General features: G+C 48.8%; 1 protein-coding gene across 2 annotated transcripts in view; it reads right to left on the reverse strand.

The window, feature by feature from the left end:
- Positions 1–25,595, reverse strand: part of LOC139274824 (UDP-glucuronosyltransferase 3A1-like) — a 92,037-nt gene that overhangs the window by 65,886 nt on the left and 556 nt on the right. The gene's annotated exons all lie outside the window — the stretch shown is intronic.

Below are 25,595 nucleotides of genomic sequence, written 5' to 3' on the forward strand. Positions count from 1 at the left end.
CCGAGCATAAAATTCTATGCCTCGGCTGATAAAGGCAAGCATTCCGTATGCCTTCTTAACTACCTGGCCTGCTGCCTTCAGGGATCTGTGACCTGCACTCCAAGGTCCCTTTGTTCCTCTACACTTCTCAGTGTCCTACCATTTAATGTCTATTCCCTTGACTTGTTAGCCCTCCCCAAATGCATTACCCACACTTCTCTGGATTGAATTCCATTTGCCACTGTTCTGCACACCTGACCAGTTCACTGATATCTTCCTGCAGTCCGCAGCTTTCTTCTTAATTTTCTGCTTGGCAACCAGTAACTAGTGGGATCAGTGCTGGGACCCCAACTATTTACAATCTATATTAACAACTTGGAAGAAGGACTGAGTGTAACGTAGCCAAGTTTGCTGATGATACAAAGATGGCAGGAAAAGCAATGTATGAGGAGGACACACAAAATCTGCAAAAGGACATAGACAGGCTAAGTGAGTGGGCAAAAATTTGATAGATGGAGTATAATGTCGGAAAGTGTGAGGTCATGCACTTTGGCAGAAAAAAATCAAAGAGCAAGTTATTATTTAAATGGAGAAAGATTGCAAAGTGCCGCAGTACAGCGGGACCTGGGGGTACTTGTGCATAAAACACAAAAGGATACAGGTACAGCAAGTGATCAGGAAGGCCAATGGTGTCTTGGCCTTTATTGCAAAGGGGATGGAGTATAAAAGCAGGAAGTCTTGCTACAGTTATACCGGGTATTGGTGAGGCCACACCTGGAATACTGCGTGTAGTTTTGGTTTCCATATTTACGAAAGAATACACTTGCTTTGGAGGCATTTTGGAGAAGGTTCACTCGGTTGATTCTGGGGATGATGAAAGGTTGAGTAGGTTGGGCCTCTACTCATTGGAATTCAGAAGAATGAGAGATGATCTTATCGAAACGTATAAGATTATAAGGGGGCTTGATAAGGTGGATGCCGAGAGAATGTTTCCACTGATGGGGGAGACTAGAACTAGGGGGCATGATATTAGAATAAGGGGCCGCCCATTTAAAAAGCGATGAGGAGGAATTTCTTCTCTCAGAGGGTTGTAAATCTGTGGAATTCGCTGTCTCAGAGAGCTGTGGAAGCTGGGACATTGAATAAATTTAAGACAGTTTCTTAAATGATAAGGGATAAGGGGTTATGGTGAGCGGGCGGGGAAGTGGAGCTGAGTCCATGATCAGATCAGCCATGATCGTATTGAATGGCGGAGCAGGCTGGAGGGGCCGTATGGCTTACGCCTGTTCCTATTTCTTATGCTCTTATTATCAACCATATCAGCCGATTTTTCTCTCATCTGCAAATGTCTTGCTCATACCCCTTAATTCAGGTTTAAATCATTGCTATATGCCACAAAAAGCAAGGGTCCTAGTACTGAGCCCTGCTTGAAACAGCCTTCCAGTCACAAAACACCCATCAACCATTACGATTTGCTTCCTTCCTCTGAGGCAATTTTGGAGCTAACTTGCCACTTTGCCCTGGATCCCATGGGCTTTTACTTCCATGACCAGTTTGCCATGTGGGACTTTATCAAAAGCTTTGCTAAAATCCCTATACACTACATCATACGCACTGCCCTCATCGATCCTCTGTTACATAAGGACATCAATTAGTCGGACCCGCCCTTCCATTCACAAATCCATGCTGACTGTCCTTGATTAATCCGTGTCTTTCTAAATGAAGATTTATCCTGTTCCTCAGTCCTCCAGCACCACACCTGTAGCCAGCAAGGATTAGAAAATGATGGTCAGCGCCTCATAAGAACATAGGAAATAGGAGCAAGAGTAGGCCCGATGACCCCTCGAGCCTGCTCCGCCATTTAATAAGATCATGGCTGATCATCGACCTCAACTCCACTTTCCTGCCCGATCTCCATATCCCTTGATTCCCCTCTACTCCAAAAATCCATCGATCTCGGCCTTGAATATTGTCAGAGACTCAGCAGCCACAGCCCTCTGGGGCAGAGAATTCCAGAGATTCACAACCCTCTGAGTAAAGAAATTCCTCCTCATTTCTGTCTTAAATGGCCGACCCCTTATCCCGAGACTGTGTCCCCTGGTTCTAGACACTCCAGCCAGGGGAAACAACCTCTCAGCATCTACCCTGTCAATCCCCCTCAGAATCTTGTATGTTTCAATGACATCACCTCTCATTCCTCTAAACTCCAGAGAGTATAGGCCCATCCTACACAATCGCTCATCATAGGAGAGCCCTCTCATCCCAGGAATCAATCAAGTGAATCTCCGTTGTACCACCTGCAAGGCAAGTATATCCTTCCATAGATGAGGAGACCAGAACTGTGCACAGTACTCCAGGTGTGGTCTCACCAAGGCCCTGTACAATTGTAGCAAGACTTGGTGAGGCCTCACCTGGAATATTGTGTTCAGTTTTGGTCTCCTAATCTGAGGAAGGATGTTCTTGCTATTGAGGGAGTGCAGCGAAGGTTCACCAGACTGATTCCCGGGATGGCAGGACTGACATATGGGGAGAGACTGGATCGACTGGGCCTGTATTCACTGGAGTTTAGAAGAATGAGAGGGGATCTCATAGAAACACATAACATTCTGATGGGATTGGACAGGTTAGATGCAGGAAGAATGTTCCCGATACTGGGGAAGTTCAGAACCAGGGGGTCACAGTCTAAGGATAAGGGGTAAGCCATTTAAGACTGAGATGAGGAGAAACTTCTTCATTCAGAGAGTTGTTAACCTGTGGCATTCTCTACCACAGAAAGTTGTTGAGGCTAGTTCGTTAGATATATTCAAAAGAGAGTTAGATATGGCCCTTACTGCTAAAGGGATCAAGGGGTATGGAGAGAAAGCAGGAAAGGGGTACTGAGGTGGTGCATGATCTTATTGAATGGTGATGCAGGCTCGAAGGGCCAAATGGCCCACCCATGCATCTATTTTCTATGTTTCGATGTTTCCTTACTCTTATACTCCAACCCCCTTGCAATAAATGACAACATGCCATTTGCCTTCCTTATTGCTTGCTGTACCTGCACGCTAACTTTCTGTGATTCTTGCACAAGGACACCCAAATCTCTCTGAACATTTAAAAGTTTCACACTACTTTAAAAATATTCTGTTTCTATTCTTCTGACCAACATGAATAACCTCACATTTCCCTCCATTATACTCCATCTGCCACCATACTGCCCACTCACTTAGTCTATCTATATCCCTTTGCAGACACTTTGTGTTCACCTCACAGCTTACTGTCCCACCTAGCTTTGTATCGTCAGCAAACTTGGATACATTACACTCGGTCCCTTCATCTACGTCATTTGTATAGATTGTGAATAGCTGAGGCCCCAGCACTGATCCTTGCGGCACCCCACTAGTTACAGCCTGCCAACCAGAAAATGACCCGTTTATCCCTACTCTGTTTTCTGTCCGTTAACCAATCTTCTGTCCATGCTGATACATTACCCCCAATTCCATGAGCCCTTATCTTGTGTAATAATCTTTTATGTAGCACCTTATCGAATGCCTTTTGAAAATCCAAATATACTACATCTACTGGTTCCCCTTTATCTACCCTGCTAGTTACATCCTCAAAAAACATCTAATACATTTATCGTTGTCGGCGAGAGACGGAGCGAGGTGATCGAGGCAGAGTTCGTTGTCAGCGAGAGACGGAGCGAGGTGATCGAGGCAGAGTTCGTTGTCAGCGAGAGGTGGAGCGAGGTGATCGAGGCAGAGTTCGTTGTCAGCGAGAGGTGGAGCGAGGTGATCGAGGCAGAGTTCGTTGTCAGCGAGAGATGGAGCGGGGTGATCGAGGCAGAGTTCGTTGTCAGCGAGAGACGGAGCGAGGTGATCGAGGCAGAGTTCGTTGTCAGCGAGAGACGGAGCGAGGTGATCGAGGCAGAGTTCGTTGTCAGCGAGAGGTGGAGCGAGGTGATCGAGGCAGAGTTCGTTGTCAGCGAGAGACGGAGCGAGGTGATCGAGGCAGAGTTCGTTGTCAGCGAGAGGTGGAGCGAGGTGATCGAGGCAGAGTTCGTTGTCAGCGAGAGGTGGAGCGAGGTGATCGAGGCAGAGTTCGTTGTCAGCGAGAGACGGAGCGGGGTGATCGAGGCAGAGTTCGTTGTCAGCGAGAGACGGAGCGAGGTGATCGAGGCAGAGTTCGTTGTTGGCGAGAGACGGAGCGAGGTGATCGAGGCAGAGTTCGTTGTCGGCGAGAGACGGAGCGAGGTGATCGAGGCAGAGTTCGTTGTCAGCGAGAGACGGAGCGAGGTGATCGAGGCAGAGTTCGTTGTCAGCGAGAGGTGGAGCGGGGTGATCGAGGCAGAGTTCGTTGTCAGCGAGAGGTGGAGCGAGGTGATCGAGGCAGAGTTCGTTGTCAGCGAGAGGTGGAGCGAGGTGATCGAGGCAGAGTTCGTTGTCAGCGAGAGGTGGAGCGAGGTGATCGAGGCAGAGTTCGTTGTCAGCGAGAGACGGAGCGAGGTGATCGAGGCAGAGTTCGTTGTCAGCGAGAGGTGGAGCGAGGTGATCGAGGCAGAGTTCGTTGTCGGTGAGAGGTGGAGCGAGGTGATCGAGGCAGAGTTCGTTGTCAGCGAGAGGTGGAGCGAGGTGATCGAGGCAAAGTTCGTTGTCAGCGAGAGACGGAGCGAGGTGATCGAGGCAGAGTTCGTTGTCAGCGAGAGACGGAGCGGGGTGATCGAGGCAGAGTTCGTTGTCAGCGAGAGGTGGAGCGAGGTGATCGAGGCAGAGTTCGTTGTCGGTGAGAGGTGGAGCGAGGTGATCGAGGCAGAGTTCGTTGTCAGCGAGAGGTGGAGCGGGGTGATCGAGGCAGAGTTCGTTGTCAGCGAGAGGTGGAGCGAGGTGATCGAGGCAGAGTTCGTTGTCGGTGAGAGGTGGAGCGAGGTGATCGAGGCAGAGTTCGTTGTCAGCGAGAGGTGGAGCGAGGTGATCGAGGCAGAGTTCGTTGTCAGCGAGAGACGGAGCGAGGTGATCGAGGCAGAGTTCGTTGTCAGCGAGAGACGGAGCGAGGTGATCGAGGCAGAGTTCGTTGTCAGCGAGAGGTGGAGCGGGGTGATTGAGGCAGAGTTCGTTGTCAGCGAGAGACGGAGCGAGGTGATCGAGGCAGAGTTCGTTGTCAGCGAGAGACGGAGCGAGGTGATCGAGGCAGAGTTCGTTGTCAGCGAGAGACGGAGCGAGGTGATCGAGGCAGAGTTCGTTGTCAGCGAGAGGTGGAGCGGGGTGATCGAGGCAGAGTTCGTTGTTGGCGAGAGGCGGAGCGAGGTGATCGAGGCAGAGTTCGTTGTCAGCGAGAGGTGGAGCGAGGTGATCGAGGCAGAGTTCGTTGTCAGCGAGAGACGGAGCGAGGTGATCGAGGCAGAGTTCGTTGTTGGCGAGAGGTGGAGCGGGGTGATCGAGGCAGAGTTCGTTGTTGGCGAGAGACGGAGCGAGGTGATCGAGGCAGAGTTCGTTGTCAGCGAGAGACGGAGCGAGGTGATCGAGGCAGAGTTCGTTGTTGGCGAGAGGTGGAGCGAGGTGATCGAGGCAGAGTTCGTTGTCAGCGAGAGACGGAGCGAGGTGATCGAGGCAGAGTTCGTTGTCAGCGAGAGGTGGAGCGAGGTGATCGAGGCAGAGTTCGTTGTCAGCGAGAGACGGAGCGAGGTGATCGAGGCAGAGTTCGTTGTCAGCGAGAGACGGAGCGAGGTGATCGAGGCAGAGTTCGTTGTAGGCGAGAGACGGAGCGAGGTGATCGAGGCAGAGTTCGTTGTCGGCGAGAGACAGAGCGAGGTGATCGAGGCAGAGTTCGTTGTCAGCGAGAGACGGAGCGAGGTGATCGAGGCAGAGTTCGTTGTCAGCGAGAGACGGAGCGAGGTGATCGAGGCAGAGTTCGTTGTCAGCGAGAGACGGAGCGAGGTGATCGAGGCAGAGTTCGTTGTCAGCGAGAGACAGAGCGAGGTGATCGAGGCAGAGTTCGTTGTCAGCGAGAGACGGAGCGAGGTGATCGAGGCAGAGTTCGTTGTTGGCGAGAGACGGAGCGAGGTGATCGAGGCAGAGTTCGTTGTCGGCGAGAGGCCCTACTGGTCTAACTCCAGGACTAATTTTAAGAGTGGAAGCAAGACTTCCTCGATTCTGAGGGACTGCTTATGATGATGGATGATGATGATGATGGTACCTCCGCTGGGCATAGAGGCAGTCACTCACTGTGGGTACCGTCTTGTTCCGTTGCCTCGGCTGCTGTGGACGCCCTTTACCCAGACCTGTTCCGACGTTGCCTCACAAAATTATACCCGAACTACTACACCAGGTGGCGGCCTGACTGACTCCCTCCCTCCCTCCCTCCATCGCCACCACAAATCACCGCCCTGCCACCCCTCACACCCGCCCAACAACATCAACCCACACCTTATCCTCCTCCCTGTCGACATAAGTTTAAAAACACCGAACATGGCGTATAAAAGCAGGGAAGATGGTGTATAAAAGCAGGGCAGTCTTGCTACAATTCTACAGGGTATTGATGAGGCTACACCTGGAATACTGTGTGCAGTTTTGGTTTCCATATTTACGAAAAGATCATCATCATAGGCGGTCCCTCGAAGTGAGGATGACTTGCTTCCACACAAAAAAGGGATGAGTTCACAAGTGTTTCAATGAAGGACCTAATATTCCGGATCCCGAACTACATCCTGAAGGGTGGAAGATGCCTGTGCGTGGATTTTTTTAACGTGGGGTGACCGTTGCACACCAGCCACCACACGGGGCTTGACAGAGCTAGGTCTTGGTCCAGTGGCAAGGGTTAACCAAGGCGACTGGAGACCTGCTCTGCTGCATGGACCTAGGGCCCACACATATCACAGTATGCACAATCCAATACAGTGCACACAATCCAAGGAGCGATACACTGGAAGCAGGCTGGTCAAGCCAAATACTTTTTTTCCCTCATTCCATACTTCACGTTTAATGTAAAGGAAGGACTGTACGACTCAGCTCTTTGAAATGGAGCTGTGCTGCTGTACGAACAGATTCAATCGGAACCCCAAAGGCAAGCGATGTAACGTGCAATCAGAGGGACTGCTGAAACCCACACCTGTAGAGTCGGCATTCCATTATAATGTAAACACCTGAGTCATCATATCATTATCATTGGCGGTCCCTTGAACGAGGATAATTTGCTTCCACACCAAAAAAAGATGAGTTCATAGGTGTTTCAATGAAGGACCCGATGTTCCAGTCCTGAACTCCAATTGAAGGGTGGAAGATGCCTGTGGGTGGATTTTTTTAACGTGGGGTGGCCGTTGCAAACCAGCCACCACACGGGCTTGACAGAGCCAGGTCTTGGTCCAGTGGCAAGGGTTAACCAAGACGACTGGAGACCAGTTCTGCTGCACGGACCTAGTGCGCGCACACATATCGCAGTGTGGGCTGGGCCCGTGCTGCCCTGAGGCCCTCAGCTCTTGCCAAACATGAGACTCCCAAAGCAAGCGCTCTACTCGGAACTCCTTCACGGCAAGCGAGCCAAAGGTGGCAGAGGAAACGTTACAAGGACACCCTCAAAGCCTCCCTGATAAAGTGCAACATCCCCATCGACACCTGGGAGTCCCTGGCCCAAGACCGCCCTAAGTGGAGGAAGTGCATCCGGGAGGGCGCTGAGCACCTCGAGTCTCATCACCGAGAGCATGCAGAAACCAAGCGCAGGCAGCGGAAAGAGCGTGCGGCAAACCAGTCCCACCCACCCCTTCCCTCAACGACTATCTGTCCCACCTGTGACAGGGACTGTGGTTCTCATATTGGACTGTTCAACCACCAAAGGACTAATTTCAAGAGTGGAAGCAAGTCTTCCTCGATTCCAAGGAACTGCCTATGATAATGATTGACATAAGGTTCACCAGACTGATTCCGGGGATGGCGGGACTGACATATCAAGAAAGACTGGATCAACTGAGCTTGTATTCACTGGAGTTCAGAAGAATGAGAGGGGACCTCATCGAAACGTTTAAAATTCTGACGGGTTTAGACAGGTTAGATGCAGGAAGAATGTTCCCAATGTTGGGGAAGTCCAGAACCAGGGGTCACAGTCTAAGGATAAGGGGTAAGCCATTTAGGACTGAGATGAGGAGAAACTTCTTCACCCAGAGAGTGGTGAACCTGTGGAATCCTCTACCACAGAAAGTTGTTGAGGCCAATTCACTAAATATATTCAAAAAGGAGTTAGATGTAGTCCTTACTACTAGAGGGATCAAGGGGTATGGTGAGAAAGCAGGAATTGGGTACTGAAGTTGCATGTTCAGCCATGAACTCATTGAATGGCAGTGCAGGCTCGAAGGGCCGAATGGCCTACTCCTGCACCTATTTTCTACGTTTCTATAAGTTTAAAAACAGCACCGAAAACACACCCTCCTTCCTGGCTACGGACAATGATGCAACCCCATTGGCAGACTTAATGTACCACCACAAATCAGCCCCTGCCCCCCAGCCCACCGCCCCTGCACTGCACCATCTTCATACCTTCACAATAAAACCTCTGATCCCCACACAACAAGCTCAGTTCACACCATTCCCTCAGCCCTATCGACATTCGCGACCTTCCAAATCGCTAAGACCGTTCTAGAATTGAGGGAATTTTGAAATATCAAAACCCATGCATCCACTATTTCTGCAGCCACCTCTTTTTGGACCCAAAGATGTAGGCCATCAGGTCCAGGAGATTTGTCGGCTTTTAGTCCCATTACTTTCTCTAGTACTTTTTCTTTACTTATTTTAATTACATTAAGTTCCTCACCCCCATTAAAACCATGGTTCCCCTCTGTTATGTATGAATAAAGAGTTTGACTGGTTACTGTGAGCTCAAAGTAAAGTGTGACCTTAGTCTTTTATTGCAGGTCTCCAGAGTGCCTCTCCTGCCTGTGAACATAAGAACATAAGAATTAGGAACAGGAGTAGGCCATCTAGCCCCTCGAGCCTGCTCCGCCACTCAACAAGATCATAGCTGATCTGGCCGTGGACTCAGCTCCACTTACCCGCCCGCTCCCCATAACCCTTAATTTCCTTATTGGTTAAAAATCTATCTGTGATTTGAATACATTCAATGAGCCAGCCTCAACTGCTTCCCTGGGCAGAGAATTACACAGATTCACAACCCACTGGGAGAAGAAATTTCTTCTCAACTCGGTTTTAAATTGGCTTCCCCGTATTTTGAGGCTGTGCCCCCTAGTTCTAGTCTCCCCGACCAGTGGAAACAACCTCTCTGCCTGTATCTTGTCTATCCCTTTCATTATTTTAAATGTTTCTATAAGATCACCCCTCATCCTTCTGAACTCCAACGAGTAAAGACCCAGTCTACTCAATCTATCATCATAAGGTAACCCCATCATCTCCGGAATCAGCCTAGTGAATCGTCTCTGTACCCCCTCCAAAGCCAGTATATCCTTCCTTAAGTAAGGTGATGAAACCTGCACGCAGTACTCCAGGTGCGGCCTCACCAATACCCTGTACAGTTGCAGCAGGACCTCCCTGCTTTTGTACTCCATCCCTCTCGCAATGAAGGCCAACATTCCATTTGCCTTCCTGATTACCTGCTGCACCTGCAAACTAACTTTTTGGGATTCATGCACAAGGACCCCCAGGTCCCTCTGCACCGCAGCATGTTGTAATTTCTCCCCAATCAAATAATATTCCCCTTTACTGTTTTTTTTCCAAGGTGGATGGCCTCACATTTTCCGACATTGTATTCCATCTGCCAAACCTTAGCCCATTCGCTTAACCTATCTAAATCTCTTTGCAGCCTCTCTGTGTCCTCTACACAACCCACTTTCCCACTAATCTTTGTGTCATCTGCAAATTTTGTTACACTACACTTTGTCCCCTCTTCCAGGTCATCTATGTATATTGTAAACAGTTGTGGTCCCAGCACCGATCCCTGTGGCACACCACTAACCACCGATTTCCAACCCGAAAAGGACCCATTTATCCCAGCTCTCTGCTTTCTGTTAGCCAGCCAATTCTCTATCCATGCTAATACATTTCCTCTGACTCCGCGTACCTTTATCTTCTGCAGTAATCTTTTGTGTGGCACCTTATCGAATGCCTTTTGGAAATCTAAATACACCACATCCATCGGTACAACTCTATCCACCATGCTCGTTATTTCCTCAAAGAATTCCAGTAAATTAGTTAAACATGATTTCCCCTTCATGAATCCATGTTGAGTCTGCTTGATTGCACTGTTCCTATCTAGATGTCCCGCTATTTCTTCCTTAATGATTGCTTCAAACATTTTCCCCACTATAGATGTTAAACTAACCGGCCGGTAGTTACCTGCCTTTTGCCTGCCCCCTTTTTTAAACAGAGGCGTTACATTAGCTGCTTTCCAATCCGCTGGTACCTCCCCAGAGTCCAGAGAATTTTGGTAGATTATAACGAATGCATCTGCTATAACTTCCGCCATCTCTTTTAATACCCTGGGATGCATTTCATCAGGACCAGGGGACTTGTCTACCCATAAGCCTGTCCAACACTACCCCTAGTGATAGTGATTGTCTCAAGGTCCTCCCTTCCCACATTCCCGTGACCAGCAATTTTTGGCATGGTTTTTGTGTCTTCCACTGTGAAGACTGAAGCAAAATAATTGTTTAAGGTCTCAGCCATTTCCACATTTCCCATTCTTAAATCCCCCTTCTCATCTTCCAAGGGACCAACATTTACTTTAGTCACTCTTTTTCATTTTATATATCAGTAAAAGCTTTTACTATCTGTTTTTATGTTTTGCGCAAGTTTACTTTCGTAATCTATCTTTCCTTTCTTTATTGCTTTCTTAGTCATTCTTTGCTGTCGTTTAAAATTTTCCCAATCTTCTAGTTTCCCACTAACCTTGGCCACCTTATACGCATTGGTTTTTAATTTGATACTCTCCTTTATTTTCTTGGTTGTCCACGGCTGGTTATCCCTTCTCTTACCGCCCTTCTTTTTCACTGGAAGATATTTTTGTTGAGCACTATGAAAGAGCTCCTTAAAAGTCCTCCACTGTTCCTCAATTGTGCCACCGTTTAGTCTGTGTTCCCAGTCTACTTTAGCCAACTCTGCCCTCATCCCACTGTAGTCCCCTTTGTTTAAGCATAGTACGCTCGTTTGAGACACTACTTCCTCACCCTCAATCTGTATTACAAATTCAACCATACTGTGATCACTCATTCCGAGAGGATCTTTTACTGGGAGATCGTTTACTATTCCTGTCTCATTACACAGGACCAGATCTAAGATAGCCTGCTCCCTTGTCGATTCTGTAACATACTGTTCTAAGAAACAATCCCGTATGCATTTTATGAATTCCTCCTCAAGGCTACCCCGTGCGATTTGATTTGACCAATCGATATGTAGGGTAAAATCCCCCTTGATTACTGCCGTTCCTTTTTCCAGTGCCGCCATTATTCTCTTGAATATTGTCTGCCCCACCGTGAAGTTATTATTTGGGGGCCTATAAACTATGCCCACCAGTGACTTTTTCCTCTTACTATCTCTAATCTCCACCCACAATGATGAGGCCTCCTTAAGTATGTGTGCTCTCAAGGGATTGTGGGATCCCTTGGGACTCCACGGGATGAGCCCTCTGGTGGCCATACAAGGGTATATACAAGTTTACATAGAAAACAACACTCCCCCCCCCCCCCCAGCCCCCCCAAAGTCAACAGTGTAACTATTTACAAGGTGAGTTGTTCTGGGGCCTTTCTTTCCCTGGTTGATCGTCTCGGTGCAAATGCTGGTTTGGGTGAATTGTTTGTTGGGCCCTCGCTGGGCTGCCTGGTGTGGTGAGTCCTGCTGGGCTGCTGCGGTTGATGGGTTTTGCTTCGTGGCCAACGCGGTGCCGATTGCCACTGGTGTGTATGTTGAGGGGTCAAAGAAGGTAGGGTCCAAAATGGATTGCTCAGGATAGTCTGTGAATCTGAGTTTGATTTGGTCCAAGTGTTTCCGGTGAATGAGTCCATTTGAAAGTTTGACCCGAAACATCCTGCTCCCCTCTTTGGCCGGGAAGCCACTTGGGACCTTGTCCATAATTCAACACAAATACAGGATCATTGATTTCAATCTCGTGTGACACATTTGCGCTATCATGATATGTACTTTGTTGAAACAGCCTGCTCTCTACCTGTTCATGTAGATCAGGGTGAACTAACGAGAGCCTTGTCTTAAGTGCCCTTTTCATGAGCAGTTCAGCAGGTGGGATTCCAGTGAGTGAGTGGGGTCTCGTGCGGTAGCTAAGCAGGACTCGGGATAGGCGAGTCTGCAGTGAGCCTTCAGTTACCCTCTTCAAGCCCTGCTTGATAGTTTGCACTGTTCTCTCTGCCTGATCATTGGATGTTGGGTTGAAAAGGGCAGATGTAACATGTTTGATCCCATTACGGGTAATGAACGCTTTGAACTCGGCACTGGTGAAACATGGCCCGTTGTCGCTCACAAGGACATCGGGAAGACTGTGCGTGGCAAACATGGCCTGCAGGCTTTCTGTGCTGGCAGCGGACGTGCTTGCCGACATTATCTCACATTCAATCCATTTGGAGTACGCATCTACAACCACAAGGAACATTTTACCCCAAAACGGGCCTGCATAGTCGACATGGACCCTGGACCAAAGTTTGGAGGGCCAAGTCCATAAACTTAGTGGCGCCTCCCTGAGTGCATTGCTTAACTGTGAGCATGTGTTACATCTGTGCACGCAGGACTCTAAGTTCGCATTGATACCAGGCCACCACACGTGGGATCTGGCTATCGCTTTCATCATTACAATGACTGGATGAGTGCTGTGGAGGTCACTGATGAAAGTGTCCCTGCCCTTCTTAGGGACCACTACCCGATTACCCCTCAGAAGGCAGTCTGCCTGTATAGACATTTCATCCTTGCGCCACTGGTATGGCTTTATCTCTTCTTTCATTTCCACTGGGACACTGGACCAGCTCCCGTGAAGCACGCAATTTTTTACTCGGGACAGTAAGGGGTCCTGGTTCGTCCAGGTTCTAATCTGTCGGGCTGTGAAGGGTGACTCTCGAATGCTTCCATAACCATGGCTAAATCTGCGGGCTGTGCCATTTCCACCCCCGTGGTGGGCAATGGTAGCCTACTGAGAGCATCGGCACAGTTTTCTGTGCCTGGCCTGTGGCAGATAGCATAGTTGTATGCGGACAATGTGAGCGCCCATCTCTGGATGCGGGCCGATGCATTAATATTTATCCGCTTACTTTCGGAAAACAGGGATATAAGTGGCTTATGGTCAGTTTCCAATTCAAATTTGAGCCCAAATAGATATTGATGCATTTTCTTTACCGCATAAATACACACTAACGCTTCTTTTTCAATCATGCTGTAGGCTCTCCCAGCCTTAGACAGACTTCTGGATGCATAAGCAACCGGTTTCAGTTTCCCAAAATCATTAGCTTGTTGCAATACACACTCGACGCCATATGACGACACATCACATGCTAGTACCAAACGCTTACATGGATCATACAACACAAGCAATTTGTTTGAGCATAACAATTTTCTAGCTTTTACAAAGGCATTTTCTTGGCTTTTGCCCCATACCCATTCGTCTCCTTTATACAGTAAGGCGTGCAGTGGTTCTAACAATGTGCTGAGACCCGGTAAGAAGTTACCAAAATAGTTCAGGAGTCCTAGAAACGACTGCAGCTCCGTCATGTTCTGTGGTCTCGGTGTGTTCTCGATTGCCACCGTCTTCGAACCGGTGGGTCTGATGCCGTCCGCCACAATTCTTCTCCCCAGGAACTCCACTTCAGGCGCCAGGAAAATGTACTTCGAGCATTTTAATCTGAGCCCCACGCGGTTGAGTCAACTAAGAACCTCCTCCAGGTTCTGCAGATGCTCGACTGTGTCCCGATCTGTAACCAAGATGTCATCCTGGAAGACCACCGTGTGTGGGACCGACTTCAGTAAGCTTTCCATGTTTCTCTGGAATATCGCCGCGGCTGATCGAATTCCAAACAGGCATCAGTTATAAATGAAGAGACCTTTGTGTGTGTTGATGCAGGTGAGGCCCTTCGATGATTCCTCCAGCTCCTGCATCATGTAGGCTGAGGTCAAGTCCAGCTTCATGAAGGTTTTTCCTCCCGCCAGCGTAGCAAAAAGGTCATCTGCCTTTGGTAGTGGATATTGATCCTGCAGGGAGAAACGATTGATAGTTAATTTGTAATCACCGCAGATTCTAACAGTGCCGTCTACCTTGAGGACTGGAACAGTCGGACTGGCCCACTCATCGAATTCGATCGGCGAAATGATGCCCTCTCCTTGCAGCCGGTCCAGCTCGATCTCTACCCTTTCTCTCATCATGTACGGTACTGCTCTCGCCTTGTGATGGATGGGTCGCGCCCCCGGAATTAGGTGGATCTGCACTTTTGCTCCTTGGAACTTCCCAATGCCTGGTTCGAACAGCGAAGGGAAACACAGAATCATAGAAACATAGAAAATAGGAGCAGGAGTAGGCCATTCGCCCATTGAGCCTGCACCACCATTCGATAAGATCATGGCTGATCATTTACCTCAGTACCCCTTTCCTGCTTTCTCTCCATACCTCTTGATCCCTTTAGCTGTAAGGGCCATATCTAACTCCCTCTTGAATATATCCAATGAACTTGTTTAAGACCTGGGCACACGAAATGTCGTCAGCGGGCGATAGCGCTCGGACATCGTCCCAGTTCCAGCGTATCTTTCCCGGCCAGCTCCTGCTGAGCAGCGTGGGACCATCGCCCGGTACCACCCAGAGTGGTAACTTGTGCATCGCTCCATCGTAGAAGACCTTTACAGTAGCATTGCCGATTACGGCAATCAGTTCCTTTGTGTAAGTTCTCAGTTTCGTGTGAATGGGAGTCAAGACTGGCCTTGAGACCTTGCTGCACCACAATTTATCGAAAATCATTTTGCTCATAATAGACTGGCTCGCGCCCGTGTCCAGCTGCATTGACACCGGGAATCCACTTAATTCAACCTTCAGCATTATCGGGGGACACTTTGTGGTAAATGTGTGCACCCCATGTACCTCTGCCTCCTCGGCCTGAGGCTCTGGTTCGTCGTGATCCGCCGTGGATCTGTCCTCCTCTGCAACATGGTGGTTTGCAGGTTTAACAGGATTTGCAGCTCGCCTGCACACTCGTTGGAGGTGTCCCATTGTTCCACAGCCTTTGCAAACGTACCCTTTGAAGCGGCATGAATGGAAATGATGATCACCCCCGCAGTGCCAACAAGGTGTTAATGGCCTTGCATTCAACACTCTTGATGGTGGACTCAGACATCTGCAGACGTGCAGCTGCAGGTATGTGGGGCCTGCCCTGTACGTTGCAATTTGAAAACAACATCACTTTGTTCACAGTACTTGTAGCAGCACTCGTGTGCTGAGAGATTTGCTTAGTATAGTCACTGATGGAAATGAATGCCTGGGCTATCGCTATGGCTTTACTCAAGGTTGGGGTCTCTACAGTCAAAAGTTTGCAAAGTATCTCTTTATGGCCAGTGCCAAGTATGAAAAAGTCTCTGAGCATGTGCTCCAAATGTCCTGCAAGGCGTCTTAGCTTGGCGACATAACTCACCACTTCCTGGCCTTCAGACCTTTTGTAGGTGTAGAACCGGTACCTCGCCATCAGAACGCTTTCCTTCGGGTTCAGATGCTCCCAGACCAGTGTGCACAAACCATCGTACGATTTCTCTGTGGGTTTCGCTGGAGCGAGCAGATTTTTCATGAGGCCATACGTTGGTGCCCCGCAAATGGTGAGGAGGATCGCCCTTCATTTGGCAGCGTTCACTTCTCCTTCCAGCTCCTTGGCCACGAAGTATTGGTCGAGTCGCTCCACGGAGGTTTCCCAATCATCTCCCTCCGAGAATTTCTCCAGAATGCCCAGTCTTCTGCATCGTTGGATTCGTCATCTGTATCTCGTTGCCACTTATGTATGAAGAAAGAGTCAGACTGGATACTGTGAGCTCAAAGTAAAGTGTGACCGTAGTCTTTTATTGCAGGTCTCCAGAGTGCCTCTCCAGCCTGTGAGGCCTCCTTAAGTACCTGTGCTCCCAAGGAATTGTGGGATCCTCTGGGACTCCAGGGGATGAGCCCTCTGGTGGCTACAGAAGGTATATAGAAGTTTACATATATAACACCCACCATTTTAGGTTTGCTTTTTGCGTCTTCTACTGTGAACAAAATATTTATTTAACGTTTCTGCCATTTCCTTATTCCCCATAATAATTTCACCTGCCTCGGTCTCTGAGAGACCAATGTTTACTTTAGCTACTCTCTTCCTTTTTACATACTTGTAGAAGCTCTTAAAATCTGTTTTTATATTTCTTGTTAGTTTTCTCTCAGAGTCTATGTTTTCCCTTTTAATCAATTTTTTGGTCATCCTTTGCTGGTGTCTGAAACTCTCCCAATCCTCAGGCTTACTACTATTCTTAACAACATTATAAGCTTCTTCTATCAATCTAATTTCAGAGGAGGTTCACTGTTGTGTATCGATAAAACATGCACTCCCATGTTTCGCCACCAGGGAGCGCATCCCCTGAAGTCCCAAGGGATCCCAGCATCCCTTGGGAGCACTGTATATAAGCCGGCCCCTAAGGCCTGTTCCTCACTCTGGTGTGTCTTATTAAAGACTGAGGTCACTGTTACTTTAACCTCCCTGTGTGCAGCCTCATCTGTGTTAGGAACACAATAACTGGCGATGAGTATACGAATCCAACGCAAAGATGCAGCAAACTGTGGGCATCCTGGAGAAGTCCTAGGAGGGTGAGGACTGGGAAGCCTACGTCGAACAGCTAGACCAGTACTTTATAGTCAACGAGCTGGACAGAGAAGGAAGTGCTGCAAAAAGGAGAGCTGTCCTCCTCACAGTCTGCAGGGCACCGACCTACAGCCTCATAAAGAATCTTCTGGCTCCGGTAAAACCCACAGATAAGTCGTATGAGGAGCTGTGTACACTGGTTCGGGAGCATCTTAACCCGAGGGAGAGCGTGCTGATGACGAGGTATCTGTTCTACACGTGCCAGCGATCTGAAGGTCAGGAAGTGGCGAGCTACGTCGCCGAGCTAAGGCGACTTGCAGGACAATGTGAGTTTGATGGCTACCTGGAGCAGATGCTCAGAGACTTTTTTGTACTGGGCATTGGCCACAAGACCATCCTACGAAAACTTTTGACTGTAGAGACACCAACCCTCAGTAAGGCCATTGCGATAGCACAGGCGTTTATGTCCACCAGTGATAACACCAAACAAATCTCTCAGCAACAAGTGCTAGCAATGTTCATAACTTAACTGGAACTCTCTTTGCGAGCAGAAATGTACAGGGCAGAAACCATGAGTCTGCAATTGCCAGCAGGCCTCAGGTGACCCAGATTACTCAGAGTCCGCAACAAAGGATGAATGCAAGACAATTCACACCTTGTTGGCGTTGTGGAGGCTTCCATTTGGCCTATTCATGCCGCTTCAAAGGGTATGTTTGCAAGGGCTGTGGAACAATGGGGCACCTGCAACGAGCTTGCAGACAAGCTGCAAGCACTGCAAAACCTGCGAACCACCATGTGGCAGAGGAAGATCAGTCCATGGTGGATCAAAGCAATTTCAAGCCTCAGAGAGAGGAGGCAGATGCTGAAGTACACGGGGTGCACACATTTGAGACGAAATGTCCACCTACAATGCAAAACGTAAAATTGAATGGCTTAACCATAGCCATGGAACTGGACACTGGCGCTAGCCAATCCATCATAAGTAAAAAGATGTTTGAGAGACTGTGGTGCAACAAGGCACTCAGACCAGCCCCGAGTTCCATCCACACAAAACTGAGAACGTACACCAAAGAGCTCATCACTGTCCTGGGCAGAGCCATGGTCAAGGTCACCTACGAGGGCACGGTGCACGAACTGCCACTCTGGATTGTCCCAGGAGATGGCCCCACACTGCTTGGAAGGAGCTGGCTGGGCAAAATCCGCTGGAACTGGGATGACATCCGAGCGCTATCACATGTTGATGAGGTCTCATGTACCCAGGTTCTCAACAAATTTCCTTCCCTTTTTGAGCCAGGCATTGGAAACTTTTCCGGGGCGAAGGTGCAGATCCACTTGGTCCCAGAGGCACGACCCATTCATCACAAGGCACGAGCGGTAACTCACATGATGAGGGAGAGAATGGAAATCGAGCTGGACAGGCTGCAGCGCGAGGGCATCATCTCCCCAGTGGAATTCAGCGAGTGGGCCAGCCCGATTGTTCCAGTACTCAAAAGTGATGGCACGGTCAGGATTTGCGGCGATTATAAAGTAACTATTAATCGTTTCTCGCTGCAGGACCAGTACGCGCTACCTAGGCAGATGGCCTATTTGCGACGCTGGCAGGAGGCAAGATGTTCACCAAGCTCGACCTGACTTCGGCCCACATGACGCAGGAGCTGGAGGAGTCTTCGAAGGGCCTCACCTGCATCAACACGCACAAGGGACTGTTCATCTACAACAGATGCACATTTGGAATTCGGTCGGCTGCAGCGATCTTCCAGAGAAACATGGAGAGCCTACTCAAGTTGGTACCACGCACGGTGGTTTTTCAGGACGACATATTGGTCACGGGTCGGAACATCATCGAGCACCAACAAAACCTGGAGGAGGTCCTCCAGCGACTGGATCGCGTAGGGCTGCAGCTGAAGAGGTCAAAATGCGTCTTCATGGCAACAGAAGTGGAGTTTTTGGGGAGAAAGATCGTGGCGGATGGCATTCGGCCCACAGACGCCAAGACATAGGCTATCAGGAACGCGCCCAGGCCACAGAACGTCACGGAGCTGTGGTCGTTCCTGAGACTCCTCAACTATTTTGGTTAAGCACCCTCTTAGAGCCCCAACATGTGTTATTGTGTAAAGGTGAGAACTGGGTATGGGGAAAAAAAAACAAGTAATTGTTTTTGAGAAAGCCAGAAACATTTTATGCTCCAACAAGCTGCTTGTATTGTATAACCCGTGTAAAAGACATGTGCTAGCATGTGATGCATCATCGTATGGAGTCGGGTGTGTATTACAAGCTAACGTTGCGGGGAAGTTGCAACCTGTCGCCTATGCCTCCAGGAGTTTGTCTAAGGCCGAGAGGGCCTACAGCATGATTGAGAAAGAGACATTAGCGTGTGTGTTCGGTGAAAAGAAAATGCATCAGTACCTGTTTGGCCTCAAATTCGAGCTGGAAACCGATCACAAGCCCCTCATATCCTTGTTCGCTGAAAACAAGGGGATAAATACTAATGCCTCAGCCCACATACAAAGGTGGGCACTCGCGCTATCAGCGTATAACTATATCATCCACCACAGGCCAGGCACCAAGAACTGTGTGGATGCTCTCAGTCGGCTACCATTGCCCACCACGGGGGTGGAAATGGTGCAGCCTGCAAACTTGTTGATGGTGGCGCAGCCCGCAGACTTGTTGATGGTCATGGAAGCATTTGAAAATGATAAATCACGTGTCATGGCCCGCCAGATTAGGACTTGGACCAGCCAAGATCCTCTGCTGTCCCTAGTAAAAAAAACTGTGTACTGCATGGGAGCTGGGCCAGCATCCCCGTTGAAATGCAAGAGCTAATCAAGCCGTTCCAGCGGCGAAAGAACGAGCTGTCCATTCAGGCAGATTGCCTGTTGTGGGGTAACCGCGTAGTGCTACCCAAAAAAGGCAGGGAGACGTTCGTCTCGGATCTCCACAGCACACACCCGGGTATAGGAATGATGAAAGCGATAGCCAGATCCCATGTGTGGTGGCCCGGTATTGACTCTGACTTAGAGTCCTGTGTACGGCAATGCAGCGTATGTGCTCAGTTGAGCAACGCGCCCAGAGAGGCACCACTAAGTTTGTGGTCCTGGCCCTCCAGACCATGGTCGAGGATCCATGTCGACTATGTGGACCCGTTTCTTGGTAAAATGTTCCTGGTGGTGGTGGATGCTTTTTCAAAATGGATTGAATGTGAAATAATGTCAGGAAGCACCGCCACCATTGAAAGCCTGAGGGCCATGTTTGCCACCCACGGCCTGCCTGACATACTGGTCAGTGACAACGGGCCATGTTTCACCAGTGCCGAATTTAAAGAATTCATGACTCACAATGGGATCAAACATGTCACCTCGGCCCCGTTTAAACCAGCCTCCAATGGGCAGGCAGAACGGGCAGTACAAACAATCAAACAGAGCCTTAAACGAGTCACAGAAGGCTCACTCCAAACCCGCCTGTCCCGAGTACTGCTCAGCTACCACACGAGACCCCACTCGCTCACAGCGGTGCCCCCGGCTGAGCTACTCATGAAAAGGACACTTAAAACCAGACTCTCGCTGGTTCACCCCAACCTGCATGATCAGGTAGAGAGCAGGCGGCAGCAACAAAATGTAAACGATGGTCGCGCCACTGTGTCACGGGAAATTGATCTGAATGACCCTGTGTATGTGCTAAACTATGGACATGGTCCCAAGTGAATCGCGGGCACGGTGATAGCTAAAGAAGGGAGTAGGGTGTTTGTAGTCAAACTAGACAATGGACAAATTTGCAGAAAGCACCTGGACCAAACGAGGCTGCGATTCACAGACTGCCCTGAACAACCCACAGCAGACACCACCTTTTCCGAGCCCACAACACACACCCAAAGGATCAACGACACCACGCCGGACCAGGAAATTGAACCCGTCACGCCCAACAGCCCAGCCTCACCCAGCAGCCCTGCAGGGCCAACAACACGCCAGCCCAGCGAGGGCACAGCCAACACACCAGAACAGACATTTGTACCGAGGCGGTCCACCAGGGAAAGAAAGGCCCCCGACCGCCTCACCTTGTAAATAGTTTTTACTTTGACTTTGGGGGGGGCGGGGGGAGTGATGTTGTGTTTCTGTAAAAAAATGCAATCCCATGTTCTGCCACCAGGGAGCGCATCCTCTGAAGTCCCAAGGGATCCCAGCATCCCTTGGGAGCACTGTATATAAACGGGCCCCTAAGGCCTGTTCCGCACTCGGAGTGTCTTAATAAAGACTGAGGTCACTGTTACATTAACCTCCCTGTGTGCAGCCTCATCTGTGTTAGGAACACAATATTCACAAGGATGATTCTGGAGATGAGGGGGTTGACTTATGAGGAAAGGTTGAGGAGGTTGGGCCTCTACTCATTGGAATTCAGAAGAATGAGAGGTGATCTTATCGAAACATGTAAGATTATGAGAGGGTTTGACAAGGTGGATGCAGAGAGGATGCTTCCACTGATGGGGGAGACTAGAACTAGGGGGCATAATCTTAGAATAAGGGGCCGCCCATTTAAAACTGAGATGAGGAGGAATTTCTTCTCTCAGAGGGTTGTAAATCTGTGGAATTCACTGCCTCAGAGAGCTGTGGAAGCTGGGACATTGAATAAATTTAAGACAGAGATAGACAGTTTGTTAAACGATAAGAGTTTATGTGAAGCGGGCCGTGAAGTCCTGAGTCCATGATCAGATCAGCCATGATCATATTGAAATGCAGAGCAGGTTTGAGGGCCGTATGGCCTACTCCTGCTCCTATTTCTTATGTTCTTTGTTCTTATGTAATGCTATCCTTAACTTCTTGAGTTAACCATGAATGGATAACTTTTCCGAGAATTTTTGTTTCTCAATGGAATGTATTTTTGTTGAGAATTATGAAAAAATTATTTTGATGCTAGCCACTGCTTATCTATTGCCATACCTTTTAATCTATTTGTCCAATCCACCTTTGCCAACTCGCACTTCATACCTATGTAATTGTCTTTATTTCAGTTGAGGACTCTAGTTTCGGACTTAGGCAAGTCATTCTCAAATGTAATGTGAAGTTCTATCATATTATGATCACATTCGGCTCAAGGGGCTGAATGGCCTCCTCCAGTTCCTTTATAATATGCTTGAGGGGCTGAATGGCCTCCTCCTATTCCTGTGTAAAAGGCACGAGGGGCTGAATGGCCCACTCCTGGTTTGTGTAACAGGCTCGACGGGCTGAATGGCCTCATGTTCCTGGGTAACAGGCTCGAGGGGCTGAATGACGGCCTCCTGTTCCTGTACAACAGACCCGAGGGGCTGAATGGCCTCCTCCTGTTCCTGTGTAACAAGCTCGAGGGGCTGAATGACCTCCTCCTGTTCCTGTGTAACAGGCTCGAGGGGTTGAATGGCCGCCTCCTGTTCCTGTGTAACAGGCTCGAGTGGCTGAATGACGGCCTCCTGTTCCTATGTAACAGGGTCGAGGGGCTGAATGACCTCCTCCTGTTCCTGTGTAACAGGCTCGAGGGGTTGAATGGCCGCCTCCTGTTCCTGTGTAACAGGCTCGAGTGGCTGAATGACGGCCTCCTGTTCCTATGTAACAGGGTCGAGGGGCTGAATGGCCTCCTCCTGTTCCTGTGTAAAAGGCTCAAGGGGCTGAATGGCCTCCTCCTGTTCCTGTGTAACAGGAAAAAGGGTGTTAAAAAAACAAGCCTGAAGGCTTTGTGTCTTAATGAAAGGAGTATCCGTAATAAGGTGGATGAATTAACTGTGCAAATAGATGTTAACAGACATGATGTGATTGGGATTACAGAGACATGGCTCCAGGATGATCAGGGCTGGGAACTCAACATCCATGGGTATTCAACATTCAGGAAGGATAGAATAAAAGGAAAAGGAGGTGGGGTAGCATTGCTGGTTAAAGAGGAGATTAATGCAATAGTTAGGAAGGACATTAGCTTGGATGATGTGGAATCTATATGAGTAGAGCTGCAGAACACCAAAGGGCAAAAACATTAGTGGGAGTTGTATACAGACCTCCAAACAGTAGTAGTGATGTTGGGGAGGGCATCAAACAGGAAATTAGGGGTGCATGCAATAAAGGTGTAGCAGTTATCATGGGTGACTTTAATATGCACATAGATTGGGCTAACCAAACTGGAAGCAATACGGTGGAGGAAGATTTCCTGGAGTGCATAAGGGATGGTTTTCTAGACCAATATGTCGAGGAACCAACTAGGGGGGAGGCCATCTTAGACTGGGTGTTGTGTAATGAGAGAGGATTAATTAACAATCTCGTTGTGCGAGGCCCCTTGGGGAAGAGTGACCATAATATGGTGGAATTCTGCATTAGAATGGAGAAAGAAACAGTTAATTCAGAGACCATGGTCCAGAACTTAATGAAGGGTAATTTTGAAGGTATGAGGCGTGAATTGGCTAGGATTGATTGGCGAATGATACTTAAGGGGTTGACAGTGGATGGGCAATGGCAGACATTTAGAGACCGCATGGATGAACTACAACAATTGTACATCCCTGTCTGGCGTGAAAATAAAAAAGGGAAGGTGGCTCAACCGTGGCTATCAAGGGAAATCAGGGATAGTATTAAAGCCAAGGAAGTGGCATACAAATTGGCCAGAAATAGCAGCGAACCCGGGGACTGGGAGAAATTTAGAACTCAGCAGAGGAGGACAAAGGGTTTGATTAGGGCAGAGAAAATAGAATACGAGAGGAAGCTTGCAGGAAACATTAAGACGGACTGCAAAAGCTTCTATAGATATGTAAAGAGAAAAAGGTTAGTAAAGACAAACGTAGGTCCCCTGCAGTCAGAATCAGGGGAAGTCATAACGGGGAACAAAGAAATGGCAGACCAATTGAACAAGTACTTTGGTTCGGTATTCACTAAGGAGGACACAGACAACCTTCCGGATATAAAAAGGGTCAGAGGGTCTAGTAAGAAAGAGGAACTGAGGGAAATCCTTATTAGTCGGGAAATTGTGTTGGGGAAATTGATGGGATTGAAGGTCGATAAATCCCCAGGGCCTGATGGACTGCATTCCAGAGTACTTAAGGAGGTGGCCTTGGAAATAGCGGATGCATTGGCAGTCATTTTTCAACATTCCATTGACTCTGGATCAGTTCCTATGGAGTGGAGGGTAGCCAATGTAACCCCACTTTTTAAAAAAGGAGGGAGAGAAAACAGGCATTATAGACCGGTCAGCCTGACATCGGTAGTGGGTAAAATGATGGAATCAATTATTAAGGATGTCATAGCAGCGCATTTGGAAAGAGGTGACATGATAGGTGCAAGTCAGCATGGATTTGTGAAAGGGAAATCATGCTTGACAAATCTTCTGGAATTTTTTGAGGATGTTTCCAGTAGAGTGGATAAGGGAGAACCAGTTGATGTGGTGTATTTGGACTTTCAGAAGGCTTTCGACAAGGTCCCACACAAGAGATTAATGTGCAAAGTTAAAGCACATGGGATTGGGGGTAGTGTGCTGATGTGGATTGAGAACTGGTTGGCAGACAGGAAGCAAAGAGTAGGAGTAAATGGGTACTTTTCAGAATGGCAGGCAGTGACTAGTGGGGTACTGCAAGGTTCTGTGCTGGGGCCACAGCTGTTTACATTGTACATTAATGATTTAGACGAGGGGATTAAATGTAGTATCTCCAAATTTGCGGATGACACTAAGTTGGGTGGCAGTGTGAGCTGCGAGGAGGATGCTATGAGGCTGCAGAGTGACTTGGATAGGTTAGGTGAGTGGGCAAATGCATGGCAGATGAAGTATAATGTGGATAAATGTGAGGTTATCCACTTTGGTGGTAAAAACAGAGAGACAGACTATTATCTGAATGGTGACAGATTAGGAAAAGGGGAGGTGTAACGAGACCTGGGTGTCATGGTACATCAGTCATTGAAGGTTGGCATGCAGGTACAGCAGGCGGTTAAGAAATCAAATGGCATGTTGGCCTTCACAGCGAGGGGATTTGAGTATAGGGGCAGGGAGGTGTTGCTACAGTTGTACAGGGCCTTGGTGAGGCCACACCTGGAGTATTGTGTACAGTTTTGGTCTCCTAACTTGAGGAAGGACATTCTTGCTATTGAGGGAGTGCAGCGAAGGTTCACCAGACTGATTCCCGGGATGGCGGGACTGACATATCAAGAAAGACTGGATCAACTGGGCTTATATTCACTGGAGTTCAGAAGAATGAGAAGGGATCTCATAGAAACGTTTAAAATTCTGATGGGTTTGCACAGGTTAGATGCAGGAAGAATGTTCCCAATGTTGGGGAAGTCCACAACCAGGGGTCACAGTCTAAGGATAAGGGGATTTAGGACCCGAGATGAGGAGAAACTTCTTCACCCAGAGAGTGGTGAATCTGTGGAATTCTCTACCACAGAAAGTTGTTGAGACCAATTCTCTAAATATATTCAAAAAGGAGTTAGATGTAGTTCTTGCTACTAGGGGGATCAAGGGGTATGGCAAGAAAGCAGGAATGGGATACTGAAATTGCATGTTCAGTCATGAACTCATTGAATGGTGGTGCAGGCTCGAAGGGCCGAATGGCCTACTCCTGCACCTATTTTCTATGTTTTCTATGTTTAACAGGCTCGAGATGCTGAATGACCTCCTCCTGTTCCTGTGTAACAGGCTCGAGGGGCTGAATGGCAGCCTCCTGTTCCTATGCAACAGGCTCAAGGGGCTGAATGGCCTCCTCCTGTTCCTGTGTAACAGGCTCGAGGGGCTGAACGGCCCCCTCCTGTTCCTGTGTTACAGGCTCGAGGGGCTGAACAGCCTCCTCATGTTCCTGGGTAACAGGCTCCAGGGGCTGAATGGGCCTCCTCCTGTCCCTGTGTAACAGGCCCGAGAG

Source organism: Pristiophorus japonicus, chromosome 1 (genome assembly GCF_044704955.1).
Source record: "Pristiophorus japonicus isolate sPriJap1 chromosome 1, sPriJap1.hap1, whole genome shotgun sequence".
In the NCBI taxonomy this organism is placed as follows: Eukaryota; Metazoa; Chordata; class Chondrichthyes; family Pristiophoridae; genus Pristiophorus; species Pristiophorus japonicus.